The 5,000-nt window shown below is 52.6% G+C and overlaps 1 non-coding gene across 1 annotated transcript in view; it reads right to left on the bottom strand.

Annotated features, from left to right (window-relative positions):
- The window catches only part of LOC124590996, a 1,910-nt gene extending 1,790 nt beyond the window's left edge, over window positions 1-120 (bottom strand). Inside the window, exon 1 of the ribosomal RNA XR_006976870.1 lies at window positions 1-120. This exon is cut by the window's left edge and continues 1,790 nt beyond it. This is a non-coding gene — a ribosomal RNA (small subunit ribosomal RNA).
- Window positions 121-5,000: the final 4,880 nt, after the last annotated feature.

Genomic DNA, 5,000 nt, shown 5'->3' on the forward strand with positions numbered 1-5,000 from the left:
AAGGAACCATAACTGATTTAATGAGCCATTCGCGGTTTCACCTTAATGCGGCTTGTACTGAGACATGCATGGCTTAATCTTTGAGACAAGCATATGACTACTGGCAGGATCAACCAGGGAGCTGCGTCAACTAGAGCTGAGCAGCCGGCCGCCCGGGAGTGTGTCCCGGGGGCCCGCGCGAACACGCAAGCGTCCGCTCAATTATTCTGCAAACAGGAGGAGGCTGAGCTCCCCTGCACAATACACCTCGAAACCCTCTCAGGTCCCGGCGGCGCGCAGCGCCGTCCTAAGTACTTGGTCGGGTTCGAGAGAGGCGCAATCGCCCGGAGTTTGGCGAGTAGACGCTTTAGGTGCGACCACCCGTGCTCCCAACTGAGCTTGCCGCTGCCGACAGAGGCCCGGGAGCGTGCTGTCGTGGCATTGCCGGCGGGAGACAACACGCGCCACCTACGGTGACCGGCAGCTCCAACGCCAGCGCCACAGAAGGACAAAAGCCCCACTTGGGTGCCGAAGCGAACTCTCCCAGCACAGCGCACGCGCCAACACGTCCGCACAGCTGCGATACAAACCACCTGCGAGAACCGCAGAGGCGACCGAGCAGCAGACGGCGTCGCGGCGCCGAGCGCCGGGCGGCGGCGCATCCTCAGCGCACACAGTCCTCAATCGGACCAGCACACTGCAGATGTCCACCGCGCTTCGCACCGGGCCCGCGAGGACCTACTTTGGCCGCACGGCGCCGCGTGCAGGGTGCGCCGGCGCGCAGCTGCGCCGCCTGCCGCCTCCGTCGGCCGGCGCGCCTGCCACTGGCCGCCCCCACCAGCCGGCTGTAGCGCGTGCGCCCACGCACCGCGCGGCCAGCACGCCGGGAGGCCCCCCCTCACCGGCCGGGGACGGTCCCACCCAGCCACCGCCGCGTATCGCTTCACACCCAGATGCCATTCACGTTCGTGGGCATGGTGGGTATCGCTGGAACAACCGGTTGGTAGCTCAACCGATCGTCGCCATCACTGATTCACCTCTAGCGAGAACAACCGCACCACAACGGTTTACCAGTTGTTCATTTGCATAACGTCACCAGCAAACGTAGGCGTCCATCGCCATTTGCAAATTCAACGATTGTTGCATGCCTGTGTCAGGTGTCACGACACACTATGTCTGCCCACATACACGCAACAACATGTGCACGCTTCGCGAACACGTGGAAGGTGGCCCCCGTACGTATGCGATGTCCATTGCGCGAACGACTGTCAACCGGCCTCTGTCGCATGTCGCAGATGTGGAACGCAGTGCACCATGCTATCACGGTGTGTGAGAAGAGACGACTACGTCTGACAACACGCGCCACTACATCAACAGACGGCTCATGCTGATCGCCATCCAGGGCATACCACACTGCAATCCAGCTCTTATAGGGAGACGACACGTAGCTGAGTGCACAACATTTGGACCGCATGGTTCGCCGTTGTTGGCGCAGTCGTTGTACGGTCACATGTACCACGATGTATCATTCAGTACATGAGGACCAATGTGCAGTACAGTGTGTGATTTGGACGTACAACATCAGCGGACAGTTGACACAGGCCGTACCACAGCGTAGGCTAAGTGCTTCGCACATGCGAATGCCAATGAACAACTGCAAATGCCAATGAACAACTGCAAAGGGCATTGAGCATGTACGTCCTGCTGCCATCCACATTACAGTGTATAGCTGCAAGGTGTTTAACATGAAGCGATACACTGGGGACCGGGCAGTGCGAGTAGCAAACTATATTGCGGGGGTTGCAGTTAGGCAACACTACACTAATTTAACGCGTCGTATGACAATTACAGAGCAGGTTAAGGCCCAACGTGTGTTGGGTTAAGGCCCAACGTGTGTTGGGTTAAGGCCCAACGTGTGTTGGGTTAAGGCCCAACGTGTGTTGGGTTAAGGCCCAACGTGTGTTGGGTTAAGGCCCAACGTGTGTTGGGTTAAGGCCCAACGTGTGTTGGGTTAAGGCCCAACGTGTGTTGGGTTAAGGCCCAACGTGTGTTGGGTTAAGGCCCAACGTGTGTTGGGTTAAGGCCCAACGTGTGTTGGGTTAAGGCCCAACGTGTGTTGGGTTAAGGCCCAACGTGTGTTGGGTTACGTTAAGGGGCAATGTGGGTTACGTTAAGGGGCAATGTGGGTTACGTTAAGGGGCAATGTGGGTTACGTTACGGCGCAATATAGGTTACGTTACGGCGCAATATAGGTTACGTTAAGGCGCAATATCGGTTACGTTAAGGCGCAATACAGGTTACGTTAAGGCGCAATACAGGTTACGTTAAGGCGCAATACAGGTTACGTTAAGGCGCAATACAGGTTACGTTAAGGCGCAATACAGGTTACGTTAAGGCGCAATGCAGGTTACGTTAAGGCGCAATACAGGTTACGTTAAGGCGCAATACAGGTTACGTTAAGGCGCAATACAGGTTACGTTAAGGCGCAATACAGGTTACGTTAAGGCGCAATACAGGTTACGTTAAGGCGCAATACAGGTTACGTTAAGGCGCAATACAGGTTACGTTAAGGCGCAATACAGGTTACGTTAAGGCGCAATACAGGTTACGTTAAGGCGCAATACAGGTTACGTTAAGGCGCAATACAGGTTACGTTAAGGCGCAATACAGGTTACGTTAAGGCGCAATACAGGTTACGTTAAGGCGCAATACAGGTTACGTTAAGGCGCAATACAGGTTACGTTAAGGCGCAATACAGGTTACGTTAAGGCGCAATACAGGTTACGTTAAGGCGCAATACAGGTTACGTTAAGGCGCAATACAGGTTACGTTAAGGCGCAATACAGGTTAGGTTAAGGCGCAATACAGGTTAGGTTAAGGTACGACATAGGTTAGGTTAAGGTACGACATAGGTTAGGTTAAGGTACGACATAGGTTAGGTTAAGGTACGACATAGGTTAGGTTAAGGTACGACATAGGTTAGGTTAAGGTACGACATAGGTTAGGTTAAGGTACGACATAGGTTAGGTTAAGGTACGACATAGGTTAGGTTAAGGTACGACATAGGTTAGGTTAAGGTACGACATAGGTTAGGTTAAGGTACGACATAGGTTAGGTTAAGGTACGACATAGGTTAGGTTAAGGTACGACATAGGTTAGGTTAAGGTACGACATAGGTTAGGTTAAGGTACGACATAGGTTAGGTTAAGGTACGACATAGGTTAGGTTAAGGTACGACATAGGTTAGGTTAAGGTACGACATAGGTTAGGTTAAGGTACGACATAGGTTAGGTTAAGGTACGACATAGGTTAGGTTAAGGTACGACATAGGTTAGGTTAAGGTACGACATAGGTTAGGTTAAGGTACGACATAGGTTAGGTTAAGGTACGACATAGGTTAGGTTAAGGTACGACATAGGTTAGGTTAAGGTACGACATAGGTTAGGTTAAGGTACGACATAGGTTAGGTTAAGGTACGACATAGGTTAGGTTAAGGTACGACATAGGTTAGGTTACGGTACGACATAGGTTAGGTTACGGTACGACATAGGTTAGGTTACGGTACGACATAGGTTAGGTTACGGTACGACATAGGTTAGGTTACGGTACGACATAGGTTAGGTTACGGTACGACATAGGTTAGGTTACGGTACGACATAGGTTAGGTTACGGTACGACATAGGTTAGGTTACGGTACGATATAGGTTAGGTTACGGTACGATATAGGTTAGGTTAAGGTACACATTGTTGTAAGGAAAGGTTTAATGGGGGGCGGGGCGGGGCGGCCGGTTTGTTGATTGTGATTATAGTAAGTGGATGCCTGCGGCATCATCTGATTTGCCACGTCAGGATGCACCTTTGGCTCATGACAGGCGGCGCTCTCATTCCATGCTTGTGGCAGACCTGTGTCTTTCATTCCTGCCATTGTTTGTGTGCTGTGAGAGGAGGCAGTATTGTGATGTTGGGTGCACCCCTGTGTAGGACATGTGTGGGTGTTGGTGGCTTGGCTGAGCAATGGTGGTTGTCGGGTGGGTGGGATATTCTGTTTTCTGAGTGGACCTCCCAGTCTGGTTATGACAGTGTGGATTGTCTAATGTGGCGGAGAGGATGCACTGGGTGTTGTTCCATGCTGGTGCTTACATATTGTCTGTGTGCGTGTTACAGGCAGAGAGTAGTGCGTGATAAGGGTGTGTGGCTGACGTGTGGTTGTGATTGTGAGCAGAGTCTTTCAGCATGTATACGGACAGTTGTATACATTATCTGTATTCTGATGGCTCTATCTATTACTAATCAGCGCCGTGTATACGTTTAATCCGGTTCCAGTCGAAACTGTTGTATCTCTGTACATTAGTGACACGGCGAGCCCGCTATGTAGTTACTCGTCTCGGCAGCTTCCACCGGTGTATGGCAAATGATTATAAGGAATCAGTCTAGTCGTCAATACCGATGGTGTGACGTCACATGTCTGGGGTGGGGGACGCTGCGCCCTTCCGGTGGGTCATGGCCTAGAAAGACTCTTCCCACGCAGGGGGGCGTGGACTGTCATTGACTCTTCCAGGTAATATACTTGCCGTACGTTCTTGCGACTGCGAGTGCAACGCTCACCGGTACCGACATGGATGGAGCGCCTCCTAGCTGACCGCTCAGCATCGGCATTCGTACAGAGAGCAACGCGGTCGCGTCTCTAGCTCGTAACTGGTACAGCCCGCAGCTCATGTATAGGGACAGCGGGAATGTCGCATATTGGAGATAACTCTTCATGAAACGCATGTTATAGGGGTGGATTGCACATTGCGACTGCGGGAAAAGTCCGCCGTTCATCCGCTGGAGTTGCGAGTTGGGCGGTTGGAGTGGGGCGCAGGTGGAGTGATTGCCGGTCCACGATTTCGTGCGGCAGAGGCGCTGGCGTTGGGGTGCTGTGGTCGACAGAGGACGCAGGCTTTGTGGGTGGGGTCGAAAGATGGGCACTGTGGGCCCATCGATGTCTTGGTCGGCTTGGCGTCTCATAGATGGCGGTATCG

The sequence above is a fragment of the Schistocerca americana genome, unplaced genomic scaffold, assembly GCF_021461395.2.
Source record: "Schistocerca americana isolate TAMUIC-IGC-003095 unplaced genomic scaffold, iqSchAmer2.1 HiC_scaffold_792, whole genome shotgun sequence".
In the NCBI taxonomy this organism is placed as follows: Eukaryota; Metazoa; Arthropoda; class Insecta; order Orthoptera; family Acrididae; genus Schistocerca; species Schistocerca americana.